Source organism: Anser cygnoides, chromosome 28 (genome assembly GCF_040182565.1).
Source record: "Anser cygnoides isolate HZ-2024a breed goose chromosome 28, Taihu_goose_T2T_genome, whole genome shotgun sequence".
NCBI classification, from domain to species: domain Eukaryota; kingdom Metazoa; phylum Chordata; class Aves; order Anseriformes; family Anatidae; genus Anser; species Anser cygnoides.
The window spans coordinates 3,188,066-3,201,044 of NC_089900.1; the positions used below are offsets into that span (position 1 = coordinate 3,188,066).

The 12,979-nt window shown below is 51.9% G+C and overlaps 1 pseudogene; it reads right to left on the reverse strand.

The window, feature by feature from the left end:
* Positions 1 to 5,687: 5,687 nt before the first annotated feature.
* On the reverse strand, positions 5,688 to 6,647 carry LOC136787162 (olfactory receptor 14C36-like; annotated as a pseudogene).
* Between the last annotated feature and the right edge of the window lie 6,332 nt (positions 6,648 to 12,979).

Consider the following 12,979-nt stretch of genomic DNA (forward strand, 5'->3'; position numbering starts at 1 on the left):
ATGAAGGCTTTGTTCCTCATCCCTACTGTTGAGAGAGGGGTTTTGCCTCTCAGCAGGAGCTATCGCTGCCACATGTCACCCAGGCAACGTCTGTGAGTGGCATCTGCCCTTGGGGCCCAGAGATGTGCAAGGCCTTGGTTCTCTTGCTTTCCAATATCCACTGGCATTCCATCCAAGCTAAGCAACCCAAGGCCTTCTCCAGAGCTGATCATCACGGAAAGGCACTTCTGGGACTCCTTGCAACAGCCTGCAGTAATGCTGCCATTGCTTATGTCAATTGTGGGTGCCTGGAGTGTTTCGGACTCTTCTAGAGGTGAGTTTGAAGTATGGGAATGCTTTATACAAACACAAAAGAGCTTTGACATGTTGGCTTGTGCTCAGTGACTTCTGTCCTAGAGCACTGCAGGTTATTGAATCAAAGTCTGGAATACCTGGAGTGTGTCCAGTGTCCTAGAGCCACTCACACACTGGCTGATACTGACTTGGTTACTGAAAATACAGTTTGGTGGGAGACTTCAACTTCCCAGATGTCTTCTGGAAAGACAACACAGCAGAGAGGAATCAGTCTAGCAGGTCTCTGGAGTGGGTGGAAGATAACTTCCTGACAAAGCTGCTGAGTGAGCCAACCAGGGAACATGCCCGGCTGGACCTTTTGATTGTGAACAGAGAAGGCCTTGGGGGGAATGTGAAGGTTGGAGGCCATCTTGGGCATAACGATCAGGAATTAATAGAGTTTTTGATTTTTGGAGAGGTAAGGAGCGGGGTTAGCATAATTGCCGCCCTGGACTTCAAGAGGGCTGACTTTGGCCTGTTAAAGAGCTTGGTTGGCAGAGTCCCTTAGGAGGCAGTTGTGAAAGGCAAAGGAGTCCAGGAAGGCTGGACACTCTTCAAGAAGGAAATCCTAAAGGCACAGGAAAAAGCCATTCCCATGTCCCAAAAGATGAGCCAGTGGAGAAGGTTGGCCTGGCAGAACAGAGAGGTTTGGATAGGGCTCAGTAAGGAAAAGAGAGTTTATGACCTTTGGAAGAAGGAGCAGGACACTCAGGAGAACTACAAAGATGTTGTGAGGCTGTGCAGGGAGAAAATTAGAAGGGCCAAAGCCCAGCTGGAACTCAGTCTGGCTACTGCCATGCAAGAGAATAAAAAATGTCTTTATAAATGCCTTAGCAACAAAAGGAGGACTAAGGAGAATCTCCATCCTTAATTGTATGGGGGGAAACATAGTGACAAGAGATGAGGAAAAGGCAGAGGTACTTAATGCCTTCTTTGCCTCAGTCTTTAGTATGAAGCCCAGTTGTTCTCTGGGTACCTAGCCTCCTGAGCTGGTAGGTAGGGACAGAAAGCAGAATGAAGCCCTCCTAATCCAAGAGGAAATGGTTAGCAACCTGCTACTCCGCTTAGTCATACAGAAGTCTATGGGGCTAGAGGGGACCCACCCAAGAGTATTGAAGGAGCTGGCAGAAGTACTTACCAAGCCACTTTCCGTCATTTATCAGCAGTCCTGGCTGCCAGGGGAGGTCACAGCTTACTGTCGGCTAGCAAACGTGATGCCCATCTACAGGAAAGGCCAAAAGGAGGACCCATGGAGCTACAGGCCTGTCAGTCTTACATTGGTGCCGGGGAACATTATGATGCAGATTATCTTGAGTGCCATCATTCAACACATACAGGACAACCAGGTGATTGGTATCAGTCAGCATGGATTTATGAAAGGCAGCTCCTGCTTGATGAACCTGACCTCTTTCTATGACAATGCGATGCACTTGGTGGATGAGGGAAAGACTGAGGATGTTGTTTACCTAGGGTTTAGTAAAGCTTTTGACTCTGTTTCCCAGAGCATTCTCCTGGAGAAACTGGCTTCTCATGTCTTGGATGGGCGTGAGCTTTGCTGGGTAAAAAAAATGGCTGTGTGGCTGGGCCCAAAGGGTTGTGGTGAATGGAGTTAAATCCAATTGGAACTCGAGACTATGGCCTGGACAAGTCTGTAGGTTGTGCGAGGGATTCCTGTGTGCTGGCACCACGCATCCTGGCTGTGAGAAAAATCTCAATAATTTTCTTCAGACAGGATCTTCTGCAAAGCTATTTTATTCGCAATTGCAATGGCGGGCGTCCTGCAAGCAGAAGTGCACAGTAAAAGTTTATCATAACCTTGTATTCCCTATTACCCGACACCTACACTTTTGCTCTCTAAGGCTTCCCGAAGGGAGGTTGTGATGAGGAGGGGGTTGGCCTCTTCTCCCAGGTAACTAATGATAGGACTCGAGGAAATGTCCATGAGTTGCGCCTGGGGAGATTTAGATTAGATATCAGGAAAAACTTTTTCTCTCAAAGAGTGGTCAGGCACTGGAACGACCTGCCCAGGGAGGTGGAGGAGTCACTGTCCCTTGCGGTGTTCAAGAAGCACCTGGATGAGGTGCTATGTTATATGATTTAGTAGCTTAGTGGGTAGTATTGGTGATAGGAGGACATTTGGACTAGATGATCTTATAGGTCCTTTCCAACCCTGTGTTTGTATGATTCTATGACTTGATTTCCCCTATGTCCTCATTGGCTGAGTACTGCAGGTTCACAGCCTACTCGATGCCCTTCTATGTCATATATGTACATTTTTTTGGACCAACTGATAATTTCTCCTTTTCCTTTTTTTTTTCTTTTTTTTTTTTTCCTTATTCTCTCACGACTAGAGGCTCATGATTTTTGTTTTTACTGACTTCGCACTTCTTGTCCTGTTTTTCTTAGCTCTCCTCCTTAATTTGGGACAGTGGGAACTTCCCCTTCTATTGCAAAACCACAACTATGTTTCTCACACTGGCACACTTACCCGTAAATTCCTGGAGTTAACTACACTTGAAACAGCCATTGAGACGCCGAGAAACTCGTGTTGGATCATGTGTGATAAACTCAGGCTGAAAGACTCAAGAGCAGGTGACTTTGACTGGCTGTGGCAGAGCCCAGCAGCCTGCCCCAGTCTGGGAATATGTCCCCTTCCAACTAGGGAAATTAAGAGGGATTAATAGGAACAGACCCATCAGGTCAATCTGCATAATACGGAGAAGTAATGGTTCTTGTGCTGTAGGTGCAGCAGGCAGGAGGCCTTGGATTGGGCCTCAGAAGACTCAGGCAGATCTAATGCGGTTCATCCCTGAGCTAAGACAAACACTGTGAGCAGAGCGAAGGACACCGAGTGGTGCCCTAGCATGAAGGAGGATGCAGAGCACAGTTGTAAGAGGCGTCTTTCTTGTGCCACGACCAATGCAGGTTCGTCTGAAGTGAAAGCCCCAGACCAGGACCCATAGAGTGAAGGTCCCTGGGCACAACTGCAGAAAGACTTTGCAAGACTTCTGCCACTGACAGCTTGAAACACCAAATGCATCTTGGCAGTAGTAGGTCCTTTTGGCACAGGGGCAGATGTCCTCCCTGGCAACACCACCACGGAGGCCACCACTGCAAAGCTGCTGCGTGACACTGACTTTTGTCCCCGGGGTCCAGACAGAGGAGAGGGGAAGGGGAGAGGCAGGCCGTGGGGAGGGGGCTGGAGTGAGGTCACTGCCACTGCAGCAGCCTGACTGGCCCTCAGAAGGGCTGGCCGGCAGGCACTATGACATCATCCCGCGCATCAGAGAGCCCCTGGGCAGAAATGACGTCACTGCAGAGGGGAGGGCGAGGGGCTGGCAGAGCCCCATCGAGGGGCTGGTTGTGGGTCCCCTCTGCTACAGCCACCTGACGGCGCGGGGCAGGCAGGAGGGCAGGCAGGGCTCGTGGCCGCCTTGCTCAGGACGAGCCCTGGGCGAGCTGGGTGAGAAATCTGTGCCTTAGCTCCAGCAAAAGCTCTTCTCTTTGCTCTTGACTTTTCTCGATAACACCACTTCCAGGCGAGCTCTGCCCTTGCTAAAACCATACCTCCATCTCCACCATAAATTTCTGTTTCAGAGCCTGTCCTTTCTGTCACACCCTGGCAGATCCTTTGTGGTCCCTCTCAGCACCCTGTCGCTGCAGCGTCCCAGCCCCACTGCCCCACACATGCTTCCACAGCCGTGCTGCCAAGGCACCACACATGGCAGTGCACATTCAGGGCTGGGTCAAGCTCCCCCGTTACAATCCCAATGAGACCCTCACAGTCCCTTCCTGCCATGGGCCTCCTGCTTTTGCAGCCTCCTCCAGCCCATGGCCCCTGCCCTGCCCCAGCCACATCCCATGGGGACCTCTGCAGACAGCCCTGCTCCAGGTCTGCAGGGCTCTGGGCCAGGACAGAGGCCAGCACAGCTGGCCAGTCCCCCAGCACAGACCCGGAGCATGGCTCTCCCACCTCCTTGCCCTCTACCCACCTCCCTGCCCTCATCCCAGTCCAGTGGCAGCAGCCCCATGGCAGTGCCCACCGCAGGCTGCTGCAGGGCTCTGGGCACTGCCACCACAGCCCCAGCTCCTCTGAAGGGCACAGCAGCTCCTGGGGGCACAGAGGGCTCAGCCCCACATATGGGACAACCATGGCACAAGCGTACAGAGGTCAGTGTCCCCTGCTGTGTCCCCTGCTCTCTTCTGCAGCACATCCTCAGAGGCCCGCAGCCCCTCTGGGCCATCCCTGGGGGTCCTCAGGCAGCTCCTGCTGCCCCAGGGCCAGGGCAGCCTGCCTGAGCTGCTGCAGCCAGAAAGGGGTTTGCTATTCCCATTACTTTCTGATCAGCTGAGAGTGGGTCTCAGACAAATAATTTTTTGTGGCTTCATTTATTTTGTTTAAATACACAAAGAATCTGGCTCCTCATTTCTGCAAACCCTCAGGGTCACACAAGATATCCATCAGGCTGGATGCGGCTCTGGGCAGCCTGCTTTAGTGGCTGGCAACCCTGCCCAGAGCAGAGCGGTTGAAACTACGGGATCTTTAAGGTCCTTTTCAACCCTGGCCATTCTATGATATGATATTCTATATCATTCTATGATATGATATTCTATGATATGATATGAAAAAGAAAACCAAACAAATCCCTCCAGAAGTTCAGACAGGCTTGCCATGTCATTACATAAACTGTAATTCGTCTGAAGAAGAAAAGAAGCACTTTATAGCTGTGGAAAGGCACAGTCAGTTTCCTCAACACATCCTTACAAACATCCATGACATCACTTTCCTAATGGCATTCTTGAGCTCCTGGTTCCTCATGCTGTAGATGAGGGGGTTCACTGCTGGGGGCATCACTGAGTACAGGAAAGCCAGCACAAGGTCCAGGGATGGAGAGGAAATGGAGGGGGGCTTCAGGTAGGCACACATGCCAGTGCTGAGAAACAGAAAGACCACGGCCAGGTGAGGGGGGCACGTGGAGAAGGCTTTGTGCCGTCCCTGCTCAGAGGGCATCCTCAGTAGAGCCTTGAAGATCTGCACATAGGAGAAAAGAATGAAAACAAAACAAAACAAAACAAAACAAAAGAGCCAAGCCTTCAGGCAATGCACTCTGGAGATACTTTTTTTTTTCTTTTCCTTTTTTTTTTTTCTTTTCTCAAAAGCTATGTAAGAGTGAACTCTGACCTGTTGTTAGACATATGTTTATTGAACCTCAAGAGTAAACAGAGTAATATAATTCCTCAGGAGAAGTAGGATAGTTTTCTAAGAGTGTAATAAATGCAAATGACACCAAAGTTAACAATTACAATAATGATATGAAAGAAGGACCAGGCCTGCACGGAGATACTAAGTTAAGTCATTTCTGGAAAAAGAAGGGAAATTTTTCACTATTGAGAAATATCCATAAAATCACTTTCCTAATGTCACCCTTGAGCTCCTGGTTCTTTATGCTGTAGATGAAGGGGTTCAGTGTTGGAGGCACCACGGAGTACAGAACTGCTACCACCAGGTTCAGGGATGGAGAAGAGATGGAGGGGGGCTTCAGGTAGGCAAACACGGCTGTGCTGAGAAACAAGGAGACAACAGCCAGGTGAGGGAGGCACATGGAAAAGGCTTTGTACTGTCCCTGCTCAGAGGGCATCCTCAGCACAGCCTTGAAGATCTGCACATAGGAGAAAAGAATGAAAACAAAACACCCCAAAAACAGAAAACCACTAAATGTGAGAAGCTCAATTTCCCTGAGTTAGGAGTCTGAGCAGGAGAGCTTGAGGATGGAGGGGATTTCACAGAAGAACTGGTCCACAGCATTGCCTCGGCAGAGGGGCAGGGAAAATGTATTGGCAGTGTGCAGGACAGCATTGAGAACCCCACTGCCCCAGGCAGCTGCTGCCATCTGGGCACAAGCTCTGCTGCCCAGGAGGCTCCCGTAGTGCAGGGGCTTGCAGATGGCAACGTAGAGGTCGTAGGCCATGGCGGTGAGAAGAAAATACTCTGCTGATATCAAGAAGACAAACAGAAAGAGCTGTGCAACACATCCTGCATAGGAAATGGCCCTGGTGTCCCAGAGGGAATTGGCCATGGCTTTGGGGAGAGTGGTGGAGATGCAGCCCAGGTCAAGGAGGGCAAGGTTGAGGAGGAAGAAGTACATGGGGGTGTGGAGGCGATGGTCGCAGGCTACGGTGGTGAGGATGAGGCCGTTGCCCAGGAGGGCAGCCAGGTAGATGCCCAGGAAGAGCGCGAAGTGCAGGAGCTGCAGCTCCTGCGTGTCTGCGAATGGCAGGAGGAGGAACTCGCTGATGGAGCTGCTGTTGGACATCTGATCCTCCTGTGAATTGGGATCTGCTCCTCTGGACAGGGAGGCCTGTCCAAGGAGGAAAGAGAATTAAAATGTTAGGGTAGACCTCTGTGAGGAAAACCTAGCCTATTTTATTACATTTATTTATTTATTTATTTATTTATTTATTTTAAACTATAAAAAAACTGCCTCTTCACTTGTGGGAGGACTGGTCCTCTGCTTGATGTCACAGTGGTGCTCCCTGAGGGTGCTACTGGGGGCAAGAGACTCTGCAGGAGACAGTGCTGACCTATAGCAAGAAGTAAATGGAACATGGGGAGGTCTCAGATGAGCTGTGTTTGATGTAACAAGGAGTTTTGGAGTACACTTTCTCAAAATTCACCCAAGTGCAGAGCAGGGCTTTGTGCACAGTGCTTTGGTTTGTTACTTTATACTTGTCCCCCTCCACCTGAGGAGTGCATTTAAGGCACAAATCCTTGGCACATTTACTGCCCACCAAGTGAAACCTTGGGGTCCTGGGAGGCAAAGGGACTGTCCCTCAGGGCAGAGTGAGGACAGTGGTTGTGTCCATCCATCCTGGTCTCAGCTGCCCTGTGCAGGCACCTCTGGAGGATGGTCACACGCAGGTGTTCCCCTGAAAAGAACCTGGATGCTGCTGAGAGCAGAGGAATCCAGGTTCAAAGTGCAGATCTCCAAACACCTCACCCATCTCATCGTACCTGAGGAGGATCTCAGCTCTCTGCTTTTCACCACGGACACAGAGGGATCATAACAGCTGCCAATATACAGCCATCCACCAGCATTTCTATGGCCTTAGGACTGAAGTTTCTTCTCCATGGGACTGCTAGATAACACAGGGCTGCTAGGGAAGAGCTGTGTCCCTGTGCAAGGCAGCCTGCAGCCCATCAAAAGCCCCAGTGACATTAGGGCTCGAAGTCTATAGTTTGAGAAAAAGGAGAGTGGAGAGTGGCTCCAGGGGAGGCATCTGCAGTACAGGGATGGCAGGGAAGTGCTCAAATCCCCCTGCCGCTGAGTTTCTGGGAGCAGCTCCCTCTCACTCCCGGACCAAGGCTCTGCTGCCTGCAGCTGTCCCTGCCTGCAGCTGGGTCTCTGTCCCCACACCTCCTGCCTGCAGGTCACAGCCCCCATCCCACCCGCCGGGTGCTCAGCCCTGCCCTGCAGACACCTCCTGGCAGCAGGGCTCTGCCCAGGGGCAGCTCGCTTGGGGGCACGTCCTAGAGACCAGGTCACCCAGACCCTGCTGACACTGCATGTGTGGTGGAGCTTTTATGGGCAGAGGGGCAGGCAAGGGACGTGGTACAGGCCTTCTAATGCTTGTTGTGAAAGCTTAGGAGAGTCTGACATCTCTTGGAAATAACGGCATCTATTGCTATTACCGCTGAGCCAAAGAAGACAAAATGGAAAGCTCAGCAGGCTCAGGAAAGCTGGGACTGAAGCTGAAATCCCCTGCCTGATCCCTTCTCCTGCAATGTCCCCTTGAATACATCAAGGTTTTGCTGTGGATCTGTGAGCAGGCTGCCCCAGGCAGCAGCCTCCCACCAGCAGCAGGACCCTGCCCTGCCGGGGGCTCCTTCCACCCGCAGCTTCTCCCCGCAGCGCCCTGGGCAGCTCCCCGCGCAGGCTGAGTGCTGAGCCTGGCAGGCGGCAGAGGCCCTGCCCCGGCACACAGCCCCTGGGGCACAGCAGGGACCCTGCTCTGCACCACAGCCCTGGGCACCCCTGCCTGCACCCGCGGCTTCTCCTTCCTCCAGGAGCTGCGGCTGCATTGCCCTCCAGCCAGAGACTTACCGGGGTCAGGGCTGGCAAGTGTTCTCCCCAGCGAGCTCTGTGCATCCTGCCACTTCTGCCTGCCTTTACCCACTCTGTCTCTGCAGGCAGTGCCCCCAGCCCTGCTGCGCTGGGCAGAGGAGCTGCTCCTGGGCAGAGCTGGCTCTCTGCAGCGCTGCCCGCTTGCCAGGAGCTCCCCTTGGGCCCAGGAGCCCGGCCCAGCTCAGCAGCACAGGCCCAGCCCAAGGCCTCCCTTGCTCTGCCACCCCACCAGGCCCCCTGCCCATGGCCCTGGGGCTGCAGGGGAACCTGCTGGGAAACAGCCTGAAGGAATCCCTGGGATTCCTCCCTCATCTGGGCACAGATGCACTTGACAGCAGACTCGTTTCTCCTTGCAGAGAGCCAAGTAAGTGTAATAATCACATCTTCTTGTCCCACTATCAGTTTGGGCACCCAGACAAAGTCAGGGAATCTTCTTCTTTATCCTCTGTTCAGGGAAGGGATTCAGCAGAGTCACTTGAGACATCTCATGATGGATTTTAGGACTGGGACCAAAAGGGGGCTCAGCTCACACCCGTGCCTGCCCCAGACCCACAGGACTGGGATTCCTCTGCCCTCCCTTTAATGTACGCCACATGGGCACCTGAAGGTGAGCTCCTTTTCTCAGCTCCAGCATCATTAATGGAGATGGAGGAAATCAGGGGGGTTGCAAACACCTGGTGACATGTCAGGGGGCAAAGGGACGTGCAGGTATCTGCAAGCTCTCATGGAGGAACCCTGAGGGACAGGGCAGCACCTGGCAGCATCCCCTTTTTACCAGTATCATCCCCCAGTATCAGTTTAGACATGAAGTCATGTTCGGGGACTGATTTCCTTCATCCCCACTTGAGGAAGGAATTCAGCAGAGTCAGTCGAGGCATCTCATGCTGCTTGTTATTCCTGGGGCTGGAAGGGGTCTCAGCTCCCTCCCATGCCTGCCACAGACCGCGCAGGACCTGGGATTCCTCTGGCCTCAGTTCAGGTGTCCACAACATAGGCACCTTAATGCGAATTACTGAGCCACAATAGCTCCTTAGTGGAGATGGAGGACAGGCAGGAGCTGTTCAGATGCAAACATCTGGTGAAATTTGTGGCTGATCCTCTGAGAGTCAGCTGGAGGCATATGTCCTTTGGGTAACTGAAATGGCAGCAGATGCCACATGTAGGACAACTGAACCTGTCCCTACTCCTTATGTGCAGGGCAGCCTGCAGAGGCTGTCAGCAGAGCAAAAGGAGTCATGTGTCACAGGGAGAGCTAAACCTATTCTGTTCTCTTCTACATGACCCTTGGCTGTAATGGCTGTTGTGTCACGGACATCTGCACAGGGCCTCAGCTCTCACCAGCAAGGTCTCCCTGCCCTTTGTGCCTTGAGGCAGGACTCTGCAGGGGCACGACAGCTGATGGGTGGGGACAAAATCAGTGGTTACTGTGCAATCTACGCCCTTAACAGTTCATGGGACCTTAGGCCCTGCATCCAAGGGTACAGGGAGAGTGTTCTGGCCAGGAGGTACTGGTTCCTTATGATCCCAGGAAGGGATCGGACAGCAGCATTCAGATACTGTAAGGGATCATTTAACTGCTCTTAGAACTAAGACTGTAAGGAGAGAAGACTATAGATGATCTATTGAATCTGGTGTGACTTCATTCTAGACACAGTACTCCACTGTTAGTTGCAGCTCTCCATTAGACATTTGCACTGACCCTATGGGATTATTAAAGGTTGAACAAATTTTGCTGATCAGTCTTGGCTCTCCAGTAATGAATCAGCATATATGTGGTAATCAGGGAGTCTCGGATAGTGTCGTATTGCCACTGGTGCACCATTTGGGTAGCTACTGGCACTTCGACCCTGAGCAACCCCACAACTGAAGGATTCTGTGAGGGACCGGGCAAGGTAGAAAAACTGTTTAATGTGCATAAATCACCATAAATCACCTCCAGCATGGCCAATTCCATCAGATACGGGCTGCCTCTCTCCCAGGTGGTCCATTTGCCTGAGTGACATGCAACATCTTCCTTGAAGAGATACCTTTCCTTTAGGCCTGACAGGAGTTGCCTCAAGAGAGTGAGGATTTGTGCCCCCTTTCCAATGCCCTCTTCCCTGGGGAGGGATCCCAGCTGCTTGGCTTCCCTGCCCTCTAATTCCAGGCTACTGGCCCTGTTTTCCCCGTATCAGATCAGCCAAGTGACAATGTGCTGGCCTAGATGATGGCTGAAATCTTTTTGCCTATCTCGCAGCTCCCCAAGGAATAATGATCAGGTGCTTATCGCTGCTTTTATGATATCATTATTCATCCACCTTTTCCTATGATGGCCCTACTTCAGGGTAGCCTGCCTCATCTTCTTCTTCTTCCTTCCCTGTATGAGTAGGAGCTTTTTTCCTTGCTAAACAAGATGATTTTATCTCTCTTGCTTCTTCTCGGGTATATGTATGACTGATACAGGCACAGGCTCGTTCTCTGGCCCAGTCACAGGGATTGGAGTTTTGTAGATTGCAACGCAGTAAGCATAGGCCAAGCCTGAGCACATTGCAGAGATTTCTGTCTCTTTGGGATTGCCAGAGTGATGACACTCCTTTTTCAAGCATTCTGCCAATTTTTTAGGATTCTGCACTTGTTCAGGGGTGAAGTTCCAAGGCACTGCAGGTGCTCACTGTTGTAGGTGCCTGCCCATATCTCCCACACTCCCTGCCACTCGTAGCTATCCTGCCTCAGAGTAGATCTTTGTGTGGCATTCTGAAATAGTTTACCCTAATCATAAACAAAAAATGAAACACATTCAGGAGATAGAACAATAGGTACAGGTTTGAACATCCCAAGGATATTTGAAGTTTTGAAGAGGTATTGTAACTAGCCTGGAGAGAAAGGGGGAGGTGAAGGAGAAAGGGAGAGGGAAGAAGTGGGGAGAAGAAGCGACCCCCCCTCATTCCTCCCATAGATTGTCTCCCCGAGGAGAAAAGGTAAAGACTGTTAATTATGAACAGTTTCCGAGAGAAGGTTCCTCAAGTATGGAGGTGACAGCAATGCTGAGTACAACTACCATAATTACGCAGTAGAGTGAACTAATAACCATAAACCAGCCCCCGAAAGGATAAACAGCACAACGTGGAACACACACAGTATGTAATGTGCTATCCAACACAATTCTGAGGGCAAACAGAGCTACTACGTCGAGATAAAAACAAAATAAACATTGTGGTCAGCAACTATGAAGGTGATATAATGCTTATAACAGATTTATTTTAACATGATCCAGTCATAGCTGTCATTATCTCACCCTTTGGGCCCCACACAGGATCCATTTGGGAAGCACGGCATCCCATGGGAGGGATGCAGGGGCAGAGATTGACCGTCAAGGAGCAGTGGAGACAAGTGCCATGGACTGACTGCAATCCCCATTCCCCTGTTCCACCCAGGGGAAGGAGGTTTAAAAGTGTGGATAGGGGGAATGGTGTTTTTAGTTTGCTTGTAGTTCCTGGCGGTTGTAGTCCACCAGTGATAGGCAATTAATTATATTAGTCTGTCTATGCTAAATCTGTCTTGCCCCGATGATAACTGGTGCCCATGAGGATATTTGGTGGGTGACCTCCTATTCTACCTGAACCCTTGATCTCTTTTCATCATATTTCTCCCCCTTTTCCTTGTAGGTGTGGAAGTGAAAGAGCAGTTGCTGTGGAGTTCACCTGCATAGCCGGGTAAAACCACCATAGCAGAGATATAGGAAGGGTTCAGCACCAGGATTGTGGCCATCCAGGGATGGCATCTCAGCATCCAGGACATGCTCTGCCAGCCTGGCGGAACAGGAGGGAAGGAACAGAGGTTCCCCTGAAGGAGAGCAGTGCAAGGGGAAGGCTTGATTTCCAACTCAGGCATGGCTGGAACATTCCTGAGAGGCCTGTGGGAGCTGCAGGCCACACCAGTCTCTGGGACACCAGAGGTCTTTCCTCCCAGAGACAGATCCCAAAGAGGCACCACCTCCCAGGGAAACCTGGCCCTGGATTGTCCCCCATCACGACGAGGCTGAGCCATGCCTAGTGGATCCCTGGGGCTCAGGGCAGCCCTAGCATCAGGACCTAGGAGTCGTGGTTGCTGCAACGTCCCCTGAGCCCATTGGAATCCTCAGGCAGGGCTCTTGCAGCAGCCACCTGTCCTGCCCAGCCCCCCAAAACAGCCCAGGGCTTGCAGCTTGGGACAGCTGACAGCCCCTGGGACACTCCTTGGGAAGGGGCTCCTGACACCCTCACCTTTGGAGGAGAGCTGCAGGAGCACTGGGAACATGGAAGTCAGATCAGAGGTGATGGTCACCCTCCAGCAGCCGTCCATCTCGCTTGCTGCTGGCCCTCAGCTCATGACAATGGATGCCCGCCCTGGCTCCTCAACCACAGCTCCTCTGCAAGATGCCCCTGCTCCTCCGCCCGTCAGTGAGGGTCGCCCAGTGCAACCTTGCTGCCTGCTGCCCCCAATCCTGGCCACAGAAGGACAGCGGTGGGGAGCACCCAAGCAGTGCCCAGCAGGGACCAGGCCTT